This window comes from Ursus americanus, chromosome 14 (genome assembly GCF_024610735.1).
Source record: "Ursus americanus isolate L20-20 chromosome 14, mUrsAme1.1.p, whole genome shotgun sequence".
Lineage (NCBI taxonomy): Eukaryota > Metazoa > Chordata > Mammalia > Carnivora > Ursidae > Ursus > Ursus americanus.
In genome coordinates this window covers 39,137,017-39,150,998 of record NC_142140.1, presented here as the reverse complement: position 1 = coordinate 39,150,998, position 13,982 = coordinate 39,137,017, and the positions used below count along the sequence as shown (strand labels likewise).

General features: G+C 46.8%; 1 protein-coding gene across 7 annotated transcripts in view; it reads left to right on the top strand.

Moving 5' to 3' along the window:
• The window catches only part of DAG1 (dystroglycan 1), a 68,074-nt gene that overhangs the window by 22,219 nt on the left and 31,873 nt on the right, over positions 1-13,982 (top strand). The window contains exon 1 of one of the 7 annotated variants that reach the window (XM_087867042.1): positions 8,325-8,453. The exons of 5 other annotated variants lie outside the window; for them this stretch is intronic. The gene's annotated coding sequence lies outside the window, so the exon portion shown is untranslated. Of the gene's footprint in view, positions 1-8,324; positions 8,454-9,270; positions 9,753-13,982 lie in introns of those variants that run through there. One more of the 7 variants, XM_045778390.2, reaches the window with a different exon arrangement.

The following is a 13,982-nucleotide window of genomic DNA, read 5'->3' as shown; positions in this document are numbered from 1 at the left end:
CCATGTCTTCTATTGGCATATACCTAAGAATGAATTGCTGGATATATTTGATGTTTTAATTACTGGGAATTTTGTATATATGCCTCTTACTGTATTTTATTTTTGAACTTTTTATTATGGAGAATTTCAGGTACACTCAAAGACTAGTACAGTGAATCCCTACTCACACTTCCAACCACTACCCCACCCCACATAATTTTGAACCATGTCTCAGGCACCGGTCATTTCCTCCCTCAGTAGTTTGGTGTATGGCTCTAGAAGATAATGTAACCATAATGTCTGCTGAGGGGCCTCATGCTCCTTCTCTCTAGTCCTGGTGTTCTCCAGGGTTTGTATCCTGGTCCTCATGGCAGAGTATGGCTCCCAGTTCCTGTTACTCCTCATCTTGGTGAAGTTGCCTAGGTCACCCGGTTTTTCCAGGCAGCCTTTGAACCAGGAACGAGCATGAAAATAGAGTTGGGAAGGTCACTTTAGGACTTTGGAATGTCCGTTGCTGTTGTGGGCACCACTTTCTGTTGGGTCGATTGTCCATGTATATAAGTCAGGCTGATCTGAGAGAAAGATGAGCGTGAACTGGTGAGTACTTCTCTGCTTAGGCACAGACTGCCTGTCCCAGATGGCTGCACTGGCTTGGGATAGATGGTTCTTTCCCCAGGGCCCCAAGAGTGGAGGGTGCCACCTCCAGAACAGCTGGGCTCCAGCATTCCTTGTCAGGCCCTGCTCCGCAGTTGAAGGACAGCAGGCATCAAACTTAGATTTGGACCTAATGCTGTAAGAAGGTTAATGTTTTTCAGAACAGTGAAACCACAGGATGAAGATTAGACTTGAGAGCCCCAAAATAGTCTCTGCTTCCCTCCCCTGTCCTTGTGTTCAGCACTGGAGTTGTTCTGGGGTGGGCCCAGGAGGTGGCCTGGTTCAGAGGGCTGGTCCAGGGAAGCAACAATGGGAGCAAAGAGCACCACAAACACCTTATTATTTGGAGTCATTCGCCCATAAATTCTCCATAGCAATTTTCCTCTGAGGTAGTCAAGTTTGACTAGAAAAACATAGCACCATGTTTTGATTCATTAGTCGTCTGGATGCTCACCCTCCCATACTGCCATGCTGACTGACCATGAAGCACCTCTACTCCCGGTTTGAATGTATGGTACCTGCTGCCCATCGTGGCCAATAGTCGAGCAATACGAGAGGGGCAAACTGCTCTCTCCTGTGTTTCAACCCGTCCCACCCTCCTTCCTCTTATGTTGTTACTGAAGGAGTTTGCCAATACTTCAGTTCTAGTGAAAGTAAGGGAAAAGTCACTCAATCTTTAAGGCAGGAACCTAAATTGAAGGCATTTTGCCAATATTTGTCAATTCTAATTTGATTTGATTTCCACATCGAGGATTTTATGTTCAGATTTCCTCCCAGAAGAATGCAGGTGTAAAAGTGAGAGCGTCCTCGAGAGCAGAACAGGCAGGATGCAGACACCTAGATGTGCTACAGGCAGCTAGGGTGAGCGAGGAGGTCGGTGCAGCCAGGGGGCTGAGGTCTCCCAGTTCTAGTAAAATTTAAAGAGTAACAGTTATGAAATACGTGATTTCATTTGAGCTTTAAGAATGAATTAAAGAGGGGCGCCTGGGTGGCTCAGCCGGTTGAGCGGCTGCCTTTGGCTCAGGTCATGATCCTAGGGTCCTGAGGTTGAGTCCTGCTTCGTGCTCCTTGCTCAGCAGGGAGCCTGCTTCTCCCTCTGCCTGCCACTCCCCCTGCTTGTGCTTTCTCTCTCTCTGGCAAATAAATAAAATCTTAAAAAAATAAAGAAAAGAATGAATTAAAGAGGGGCACCTGAGTGGCTCATTCGGTTGGGCATCTGCCTTTGGCTCAGGCCATGATCTCAGGGTCCTGGGATCAAGCCCCGCGTCGGGCTCCCTACTCAGTGGGAAATCTGCTTTTCCCTCAGCGCCCCCGCCCACCCCCCGGCTGCCCCTGCTCACACTTGCGCTGTCTCTCAAATAAATAAAATCTTTAAAAAAAAAAATGAATTAAAGAGAGGGGTGCCTAGGTGGTTCAGTCAGTTAAGCATCTGACTGGATCTCAGCTCAGGTCTTGATCTCAGGGTCGTTAGTTCAAGCCCCTCATTGGGCTTGCATGGAGCCTAGTTTTTTTTAAATTATTTATTTATTCGACACAGAGAGAGAGGGAGCGAGAGAGGGAACACAAATGGGGAATGGGAGAGGGAGAAGCAGGCTTCTCGCTGAGCAGGGAGCCCCATGCGGGGGTCGATTCCAGGACCCTGGGACCATGACCTGAGCCAAACGCAGAAGGTTAACCGACTGAGCCACCCAGGTCCTCCACATGGAGTGTACTTTAAAAAAATGAATGAATTAAAGAGAGATGTACTTGTTTATAGATTTAGAGACACATTAAATATGTCATTTGTGGACAGCTTAACAAAAAAAAGCCTAGTGTGGAACCTACTTAAAAAAAAAAAAAGAATGAATCAAAGATTGATGTACTTATTTATGGATTTAGAAACACATTAAATGTACCATTTGTGGACAGCTACTGAAGAAACCCAGCTTGCTCACCAGAGGGCCTGGGAAAGAAGCCTATTTTTCACTTGTGCCCTATTGTATTATTGGAATTTGTTTTACCTCCATATGAATTACTTGTTTTTTTAGAAGAAGGGGAGGGGCAGAGGGAGAGAATCTTTTGTTTTTTTGTTTTTGAAGACCTACCGATTTATTTGAGAGAGAGAGAAAGCATGCGCACACATATAGGGGAGGGGCAGAGGGAGAGAATCCCCAAGCAGACTCCCCCCCACCTCACCCGACACAGGGCTTTACCCCAGGACCCTGAGATCATAACCTGAGTCTAAACCAAGAGTTGGTTTTGCCCCCATATGAATTAGCTTTTGTTGCATTAAGCCTGCAGGACAGCTGATAGCATCATTGTGAGGCTTGCTGTATATCTTCCAAGTCGTGATCGGAAATTGTTAGTGGGAATCTGATGCTGAGATACACTAGGTTAAGCCTGCCTAGATCTTGGCATGTAGCTCTGGGACCTCTGAACTTGGTGATGGTCTAGTCGGGGTTTTTTCTTCCAGGAGGGAAGGCTCCTGGGAAGGGAAGATGAAACTATTTTTAATCTTAAGCAAACATAGCCCAGTGTAGTAATTTCAGGCCCCAGTGTGACATTTTCTTCCATTATAACCCAAGTCACTTTTAAAACAAATAAACAAAGCCCTTTTTTTGTGTTTGTAGTGTTTCTGGGAGGAAAATGCTTTTAAAATACCCCCATTTCCCCTTATAAACTTGGAGGGCTCGGGGGCCTAGTGGGATGTGTGTTTTGAATCATGCAGTCTGGGAATTTGGTGCCTGGACCCTGGAATGCTAGTGGGCAGAGTGCTGGGGTGTGAAGTAAGTGGTGGGGTTAGGGTTCCATAGGCTGTCACAGTTTACAGAGCTCAAGTGCTGACTTTGCCTCACAACCGTTGATGAATAGCCCTGCTCTGCCAGGGAAGAATTGAGGTCCTGAGAGGGGAGGTGGACCATGCCCCACATTCCTTTCTTTTTTTTTTTTAAGGATGTATTTGAGAAAGAGGGTGGGGGGGGGCAGAGAGGGAGGAAGAGGGACAAGCAGACTCTGCACTGACTGTGGAGTCCGATGTGGGGCTTGATTTAATGACCCCGAGATCATGACCTGAGCCAAAATCAAGAGTCGGTCACTTAACCGACTTGAGCCACCCAGGCGCCCCTCTGTTTTTCGTATGGGCAGGGGCAGAGGGAGAGGGAGTGAGAATCCCAAGCAGACTCCACACTGAGGTAGAACCCAATGCAGGGCCTGGGGCTTGATCTCAGGACCCTGAGATCATGACCCGAGCCAAAATCAAGAGTCAGACGCTTGACTGACTGAGTCACCCAGGTGCCCTGAGATGCAGCTTGTTTCTGATGCTCAGCACTGGTTAAGAAGTTTTCTCTACTTTAAAGTTGCTGTTTTTCCCTTTGCCATTAGTAAGTAGTTTATGGCGGGACGCTTTGAGACTGTGTAGCTATCCTGTTTTTCCTTAAACTTTGACCTTTTACCTGGAGCATCTGTTGATACTTCTAAGATCATTCCTTCTGTATTGGTGTCATCTTATCCTAAGAAGAGCTTTCTTGGCTCCCCCATTTATTTATTCATTGGGTTATCGGCTTATTAGTTCATATTGCTAACTTAGTATGATTCTTGTCATTATTTTGATGCCCAGAGTGTCCTAGGTTTGGTAGCAGGTGTCCCTTCTGTGTTCTTTTGACATGTCCCCATCGTTGTTTGAGCACTCCCTTTCTGATGCAACTAGACATTCCAGCCTCCTTGCCCCAGCCTGATATCAGCCCTTTCCACAAGGAGCCTTGGTGCCTTTTAGTTGAAATGTCATTTAAAACCAAGGTACAGATGCAGGGTACATCTTTTTATTTACTGAAAGTCTTCTAAAACTAATTTTGTATTCAGTTACTTAATCATGTTGCAGTTGAATAAAGGAGTTTTGTGAGTGTCCAGTTTTTGATTTTTGTTGTATGTGGAACAAGTGAACATGGTATCATCAGAGTAAGCTGGACTCTAGCAACAAAATAAAAGAACACCCTGCCTGCTCAAAAAGAATGTATTGCTACTCAATTGGTAGGGATATTATCAGAACCACTGAACTGATCTCTAAAGAGGAAGGCTATCCCTGGATGTCGATACCAGGGACCCTGAAATCCAGCTCCCCAGGCAGTGTCCATGACTGTTTGAACGAATGGTGCAGTGTCCCTTGAGGCAGTGGAGCACATGTCCCCTGTGTTTCAGGGGGTCTTGACATAGTTCTCCCCCAAGCGGATGCCAGTGTCATAGGAAGACTTGGGTCTGACCCGTGTCCTCCCTGTGCCATCATTAGACTATGTGGGCAAATCAGAGCTGAGAATTTAGCAAAGTAGGAAAGGCGTGTTGGAGGGCTCGTGAGATACTAGAGGGCTGAGTTTGGCAGATTCCCGGAGGAAGCAGCATTTGGGGACTGGGAGCGGGAGGGCGAGAGGGAGCTAGAAGAAAATTCCACTTAATGACCGCTTATGAGTACTTCTTTTTGTGCCAGGCGGTAAGGGTGGACCTGATGCCACAGGCAGCTGTCATGAGCTGCCTGGAATGCAAGAGCCGGGTGATGGCAGTTGTGGCTTGGGCAAGTTAATCTGGTGAACTGGGCTCCGGGTGCTGGCTCTGCCTCCTACTGGCTGTGGATCTCCATTTTTTTCATGTTATAAAGGAGACATTGGGTGTTCCTTAGGGTTGCTGTGAGGCTGCAGGGTCACATGCCAGTCTTAAGGTGTTGCATCCAGAGCACAACACTCCTCATTATGGCAGCTGAGTGCTGGGTAAAGCAGGGGAATAAGGTCACTGAGGAAGCAAGCTGAAGTTGACCTTGGGTGATCAGTGCATCAGAAAGAGGTGCCTTCTTGGGGCGCCTGGGTGGCACAGCGGTTAAGCGTCTGCCTTCGGCTCAGGGCGTGATCCCGGCGTTATGGGATCGAGCCCCACATCAGGCTCCTCCGCTATGAGTCTGCTTCTTCCTCTCCCATTCCCCCTGCCTGTGTTCCCTCTCTCGCTGGCTGTCTCTGTCTCTGTCAAATAAATAAATAAAATCTTAAAAAAAAAAAAGGGGTGCCTTCTGCTCCCCTCTTCCTGAGAAGTCTCATGCTTGACCCTGGAGGCATCTAGCTGTTTGTGAAGTGGTAAAGCAAAGGGAAGGCATTAACTTCGGTAGAGTGTCACGTTTGAGGTAAAACATTGATTTGTGTTTTTTGAACACCTGTTCCATTGAAGGGTTGGGTTGCGTGCAGTGGGAGTAAGCGGTCCGAGTTAAGTGGAGCATAATTGTGCTCTGGGAACATCTGTGGCTCTGTGTTCAGGAGGACGTGCTATGGAGGTTACTCATCGTTAAATGAGTGGTAGGGATTGGACATGATTGGATAGGAGGAAAAGCACTCTTGGAGTGGTGAAGGAAGGGCAGTCCTTGGGAGAAAAGGACTTGGAGCCCTGTCCTGAAGATAAATAGAGAACCTGAAGGTCAGTAGACATGTCAGCACTGGGCAGTGATGCAGTGTCCCAGTTTGTGGAGGAGAGGAGCCCAGAGTGACCAGAGGTCAGGTGTGAGCCAGGAATCGTGGATAAGGCATTGGCCAAGGCTGGGGGTGCGGGGAAGTGGAGAGATGGCAGGTGAGGCAGGAGGCACCCAGGAGGTAGGAAGGGGGTAAGGATCCAGTGTACACTTTCTCAGGTCTTTGACCTATTTTTGAACTTGACTGGAAGGCTGGGTCTTGACTCACATCATTGGGTGGTGACAGTGGGCTCATCTCCCACGAAAGACCAAGCAAAAGCAGGTGTCTGCCTGGATCCTCCTGTCCCTTTCCTTCCCAGTGTTCTTGGATGGACAGACTGGTCTAGGAAATAGAGGCCATACTCTGAGGCCTTGGCTTTCCGTGGTTGGTGCTGACCTACATTCTCCTCCCCTCTGTCCAGGCCTTGCTGTTTGTCTCCCACTGAACCAGTCTGAGCTTAGGACCCAGGTGAATTAGGCCCTGTTCTGGCTCTCAGTGGACATTCAGTCTAGTGGGGCAGGTTTTTATTGGGAAACAAGAGAAGCTCATATAATTTTTTTTTGAGATTTCAATCTTCTAAGTAAGAAATAGGCATTTTCATTTTATATTGTTCTTTCTGGAGAGATTGAAACACAAATGGAATGGGTTTGGAATTAAAGAACAGGTAGGGAAGGTAGGACAGTATCTGATACTGAGTAGGTGGTCCAAATTTGTTGAATAAAAATTATCAAAATATTCATCTCATGTATGTTCTTGTTAGAGCAAGGTGCTTATGGAGAAAGAAAAGTAATTACTGGGGCGCCTGGGTGGCACAGCGGTTAAGCGTCTGCCTTCGGCTCAGGGCGTGATCCCGGCATTCTGGGATCGAGCCCCACATCAGGCTCCTCCGCGATAAGCCTGCTTCTTCCTCTCCCACTCCCCCTGCTTGTGTTCCCTCTCTCGCTGGCTGTCTCTATCTCTGTCAGATAAATAAATAAAATCTTTAAAAAAAAAAAAAAGAAAAGTAATTACTGCAAAAGCGAACAGTACGTGTTTCTGTAATATTTATCCCGTGTCTTTCATCTAAAGAGCAAAATAGATACCAATATCATTATTTAATTTGCCATTTGTCCAAATTATATCTGTCCATGCTATTATTGTTGTAGTTGGTGTTATTTTATTCTGTATTTGCCTAGAAAAAAAGGCTTCTGAGAATGAACTTAGATTATAAAATAATTTTAAAAAATTAGATTATAAAATAATTTTTAAAAAATCCTGTTGGCCAGAAAAATCGCTGTTGCTCCATTACCCCTCTGTTGCTCTGTTCTCTGGAGTGCTGGGACCTCTGATAGTCACTGACCTCTTGCCTGCCCCATACCCAGAGGACAGTCACACCTGAGGTTCTGTTGGGCAGGACTACTTCTTTGCTGTCGAGGGGTGAATGAAGTTAGAACATGTTCACTCTCCTTCAGAATGTTTTGGAAATGATTTCTTTAAAGCCCGCTGTGTCGAGGCCCATCATTGCTGTGCACTAACCATTTGCAGGCCTTGGTATCCAGGCGCTGCAGTCAGTGTCGTGGAGTCATCCAGCAGGGCATGAGCCACGGGGAGGTAACCAGTACCAGGCAGGTGCACACTGGTCCTGTGTGAGGTGCTTAGTGAATCGGGGAGGTGAGCCCTCTCACTTCCTTAGCTCCACGGTCAGTGACAAATTCACTACCAAGTAGTCTGTAAAAGCAGAAGATAGCTGAGATCCCTGGATACATTACAAGTAATCTAAAAAATGGATTTGCAGACTTTAAATTAGCCCTCTGTGACTTACCTATAGTTGCTTGCTTACTTTATAGGGTTACCCTCCCAGAAGCCGCTGCTCCGATTTGCCGCTTCACTAACCCTTGGGGTTTGAGAGGTGGAAACTCTGGTTTCAAGAGTGTGCTGGCTGACTTCCTGCTTCTTAGCCTTTGTGCATGTAGAGAGCTTGAGTGACTTTTTGAGGTGTCTGTGGATTATGAGAGCTTGATTATTTTAAAAAAAAAAGACAAAACTCTAACTCTCTACATAAATAAACTGGTAACTGATGAACTTGCTATATTTTTAGTTCTTTGTCCTAAGGAAATCTGGATTTTCCCTTAAGCACTGGTTGCACATGGTTAATGACCTAAGGCCCGCAGAGGGACTGGAGGGCCGCTCCCTCCCTTGGGATGAGAATCAGCTCTAAGGAACCTGTGGCTTCCTGTTTGCTCCCTCTCCTGTTCTGAGGGCAGGTTGCTGGGTGGGACACTTAATTTGGGTTGTAACAGTCCGTGAGATCCTGAAGGGTTCCTACAGAGGGATCGACAGAGTGAGAGTGAGGGCTGTGGTTTTTGTGGTCATTTTCTCAACCAGGTAAGAAATGTCTCAAGGCCGGCCTGTCTTAACTGCCCCAGGATGAACAAGTCAGCAAGGGTGTGGAGGGAACTCTCCCCCGTTCCCTGTTGGTTACTGCTTTGACTGTTTTATCTCTGCATTTCCCACTCTTCCCTTATAGAAATCTTATCAAGAGATAACTAAGGTGGAGGGATAAGTGGAGGGACAAAGGCCAAATCCTGTTTTATCAGTCAAGCTCTGCAGGGCAGCTTAATGTGAGGCGATAGACATTAGAGCTCTCATTCTCTCTCTCTCTCTCTCTCTCTCTCTCTCTCTCTTGCCTGTGACCTCTCTACCTTCCTGGTCTTTTCCTCTTACTCACCAAGCCAAGTTCTGAGCAGGGAGGGCAGTGACTGTCCCCATGGCTCTGAGAGGGGCTAGCCTGGTAGGTGTGTGTTGCTGTGAAACCCCTGATAGCGTCCTCTTGATTCATGCATGAAAGAAAAGCAAAGAGGAGGTTCCTGACTCTTAATTAGGTCTATTCTTAAGGCCCCAGAGCTTAAAAAACAAAACAAAACAGAACTACAGAACTTTTGATTTAAGATTCACTGGACTGGTATACAACGAGAGGACAAAGATAAATTTTCTGCTTACCGAGAGGTCCTTTAAGTAGTCAGCTCCCAGTGCAGGTAACTACATGGAGACTGGGAAGGGCAGGGTGCCTTTGTGCTCACTTTGTGTGTGTGTGTGTGTGTGTGTGTGTGTGAGAGAGAGAGAGAGAGAGAATGTGTGTGTGTGTGTGTGTGTGTGTGTGTGTGTGTGTGTGTGTGAAATGTGATCTCTATACCTAATGTGAGGCTCTGACTCGTGACCCAAGCGGAAATTATGAGTTGGCCGCTTAACTGACTGAGGCGCCCAAGACCTGCACTATATTGATAAGATGGAAGATGCAGCATACCTGGTGGGGAGGAGCCTGAACTGGATACATTTCTCTAAATCTGAGCAGAAATGAGATTTCGATTCTCTGAATCTCCTTGAGGAGTGGCCCAGCATCCTCTGCTGGAAAAGGCTAGCAGTGCAGGAACCTGGCCCAGGAGTGTTGCCTTCGCCCGTTCGCTGGGAGCCGGTGCTCTCAGGTGCCACTCTAGGCAAGCCTGGTTGTGAGGTCCGTGCGTCAGGCGTCCCTGTCCTGCCCAGCATTGGCCTTGCCTACTCCTCACTGCGTGATGATGGCGTAGCCGCGGCTTTACAGAGCAGAAGTTCCGAGAGTCTGCAAGGCCATCTTTTGGCTGTTTTTCTACAGCCTTCGGAAGCATGCCTCTAAAACCGACCAGAGAGGTTTGTAATGATTTAGATTTTATAGTTGTTGCAAGGCTGAGGTGGGTAGAAGGGCCAATTAGAGCCATATGTGGGAGGGAAGGAATTCAGCTAGCAAGAAAGCCTGAGCAAATGGAGTGGGTGCTAGTTGTGTCTTGTCCTTTCATAAACAAGGTTTGTAGGTCTGGCAGTTTCTGGCATGGCTGAAATACTCTTGGTGGTTGAGCCGTAAGAATGTGGCCCAAAACAAGAGCGTAGCCAGAGCAGGTCACGACTTTAAATACTGAAGGTTGAAGTATGTGCCTAGATAAACACTGGGTGCAGCGGCAGGCTTCCAGGGAAGGTGCAAGAACCCCCGTTCACCAGGGTGAGGACGCCCCTCTCTGGCATCTGTGTTGTGAGGCTGCTGGCAGGGCCAAGGGCTGGGTAAGGAGGGACCGGACTAGGGAGCTGGGGGTGCTGGGCCCACTTCGGTGTTTCCTCTCACTCCTCCGTTTTGGAGTCTGATTAGCCAATTAGGTCAGGAAGGCCAGCCGTCAGCACACTTTTTCTCAGCTTAATTCATCGAAGTCAGATGAGCATATTAGTTTTGAGTGATGGCACTTATTTGTAATCTTTTGTAGTATAATGGAAAAAAATCAGGAAAGTCCGCTTTTAACTTCAAAGTGTGAAATCAGGTGGTGACTTCTTTTGTGCTTAGTGAATCATTTCAGGGATTCAGTGGAAACTGGTTCCCTATACTCTGACGTCTGCCGAGTGCCTGCTTGATGCTAAGCATCTACTAGGGGAGAGGGCAGGAGAGGACATGTTGCCGAGACCCCAGCAATGGACCTCTTCTGCCTCCTTTCCTCTCTGGGCAGCCCTCGGCATCCGGCCTTGACGCAGACAGACATTGACCATCCTGCCCTCAAAACGTAGTCCTGCTCTACGTTCGTGCTGAGATGGAGAGGGGTTTGGATAGCCGGGGGGATGTCTGGGGAGTCACAAGGAAACTTTTTAGTTTCCAGTAAGCACCTACTTGGTGTTTGTAAATTTGCCGATTTATAGTATATAAGTACTTAGTTTTCTCTCTTGTGCTTTATGACTTAGTAATGTGTGTAAATCTTAATTGAGTATTTTTGTATGAAATTTGAGAAGGCTGCATGCATAGCAGATGATGCTTCACTCCGAGCACAGGGTAGGTAGTCGGTAAATATGCACTGAAGAGTAATTATTGTTGGGCTGTCTTGAGATAATTGTAATTTGCTTTAATTGGGTTCTTGGATGCCACACGGGTACGCGCATGTGGTAATTCATTCTCACTTGGATTCTGCTGAGTCTGGCCGCCGACCTCTCACACTTACTCCCACCTCCCCCCCACCTCTCGCTCCAGCTGCTATAGCCAGATGGTCCTTGTCTTTGGGCTCAGTTATCCGTTTCTGTTCTCAGTGCCCTACCTGGGCATCGATTAAGACTGGACCTAAGCCTCAGAAGTGTTTTTTTTGAAGTCTAATTGGTGTGACTCTGAGTAATGTATGCGTGGGGTTTTTTTGTTCTTTTAAGATTTTATTTATTTATTTGACAGAGAGGGGGAGAGAGAGAGAGCATGCACACACAAGCAGGGGGACTGGCAGGCAGAGGGAGAGGGAGAAGCAAGCAGGTTCCCTGCTGAGCAGGGAGCCTGATGCTGGGCTAGATCCTAGGATCCTGGAATCATGACCCGAGCCAAAGGCAGTCACTTAACCGACTGAGCCACCCAGGTGCCCCAGTAATGTATTTTTAAAAAATATTTATTTATAACTGTGGTAAAAATACATGACAAAATTTACCATGTTACCCATTAAAGTTTTTTTTAAGTTGTGGTAAAAAACATCTAACAGAATTTACCATGTTAATCATTTTTAAGTGTTCAGTTGAGTAGTGAGTAATGTTTAACAGCACACGGCATACTGAGGTCAGTGGAGTGTAGAATGAACTGTTTCTCAGTGAGTTTTGTCACAGAAGATGTGAAAAATTGACCCAGATGAAAAACCACAGTCCAGTGGAGAATGGCCTGCAGCCCTGGGTTTTTGAGCCTATTCCTTCTCGTCCTCCAGGACATGTTTGCACCTGAGTTTGTACCCAGGTATTAAACCTTTGCTTCCTTCCTGCCTTTGTTGAAAAAAACCAAACCACCATCAGCAGAAACCATTGCCCTTCCTGCACCTCTGTGGTAAGTGAGAATTTGCAAAAGTTTTCCAAGTGAGAAAAGTTTGAACCAGCTTTTCTAGTAGATGATTATGTAGTGCTTGCTTCTCAGAGGTAATTTTTTTCTTCCACATATTTTTCCTTTAAGTGTCTTGCTGTGTATGTAACCCTAGACTCCTTTAGTGGGTTCTCCAGCTCCCTGATGGTGTCTCTGTGGGTCTGCCCCCATACCTCTGGCGAGATTCCCACAGCGCATGGGCCAGGCAGGAACGTGCCTCCTGTCAGGGAGTCCTCATCTGCCTCCAGAGCTGTGAGCGCTTTTGAGGTAACACCTTGAATCTTCACCAGTGACTTGGTTCAACACCTTTCTCATCTGATGCTAAAGAGTGAAAAAGCCTGTTTTTAACTCAAAGCAGAGAAAGCTGCCTGTCTTTTTGGTATTCAGAACCCAAATAAACAGTGACTTCACACTATTGTTTTCCATTGTGTGGAGTACATCCTGTTGGCCATCAGTTTGAGCAGTTTTAAACTGGTTAACCCTCCAGAATTTTTATATTAATGTTAGACTGACATTTAACTGACATTTAATTTTAACTTCCGAGTGTCTGCACAAAAGCTTTTATTTTATTTTATTTATTTTTTTAAAAGAGAGGGTAAGCATGCACACGAGCATAGTGAGGGGTGGGGAGGGGCAGAGGGAGAGGCAAAGAGAATCTTAAGCAGGCTCCACACCCAGCAAGGAGCTGAAGGGGGGGGAACCTCGCATCCCTGAGATCATGACCTGAGCCAAACCAAGAGTCAGACGCCCAACCCACTGAGCCACTCAGGTGCCCCTGGACAAAAGCATTTTTGCTAGATGGAACCTCAAGGGGTTGTTTCAGTTGGTTTTACTTTTGACTTTTTCAAAACCATTTGAAACAGGGACATGGAATTTTATTATTTGTCTGGTTTAAAAAGATAGTCCCATTTCCCTTAAATGTTTTAATTACTACGGCGAATAGAAGCAGTTTGAGAGTTTAAGTACAGTTTTTAGGTAACCTGGCTATTGGGGAGTAGCAGTTCCTGGGAGTGGTGGGGTGCCCTGCCTCAGCCTCATTTTGTGTAGTTAGTAATGGATTGAGCTCACAACTTTTCCTTCATTCTTAGAAAGCAAAAACTAGTAGGGAGCTGTTCTTCCAGAATTTTAGTTAAGATATCTTAGTTTCATTTCCCTGTGGGCTTTTTTGCATATGAGGAAACATTAAGTTTACTATGAATTGAGTCCGTGCTACATATGCATTTGTTCCTTGCATTTACTGAGTGGAAAGCGTTTACTGACTGAGCTTCCTGTGTGCATGGGGCACTCATTAGCTCTGGGGAGGCAGGCTGAGCAGAAGAGAGCTGCTTTTTTGCTGGAGCTGGGCTTCCAGTAAAATCTTCTAGTTCCCAGGGACCTGAGATTGTCTAGACAGAGTAGGGTCACAAGGCCTTGTTCCTCACGGGCATATATCCTCCCCCTCCCCGCCCCCCCAAAACAAGGCATGTACTTCAGTCACATATAGCTGGGGATTAGTATTGGTGACAGGAAGGGCCAGAAGGATTCCTGCTGAACTTGGCCCCCGGAAGCTTGGGGTCCTCGCCTATTGCTCTATAATGCTTTTGATTCCCTAGTTGTGTCCCTTGCTGACTGACTTGGTAAACTTAAAGTACACTTTCCTCCAAGGCAGATGTTAAATATTTGGTTTACGAAGGACACCACCTTTTAGGCATTGCTGAAAACTTGACTTTTTTTTTTTTTCCCTTATCACTGGCAAGTCCCCAAAGTCACAGTTGGAGAAAGAAAGCATTGGCATGGCCATTGGGAGATGCAGGGTACTGCCAGCTCCAACCCCAACTAGATCTGGTTCCTGAGAGTGAGGACACTTATCTGAAATGAGTCTCAAGATCTGGGGCCCCTGGGCTTCCTACCTGAGACTGTCCTTTCATTGTTGGGGGCCCATACCCCAGGAGCCTGGTGCGGGGTTCCCCTGCTCAGATATTCCTGGACAGCGCTGTGGGAGTGCTGCCTCAGTGGTGCTGTTAGGTGCTGAATGTTCATCTGGCCCA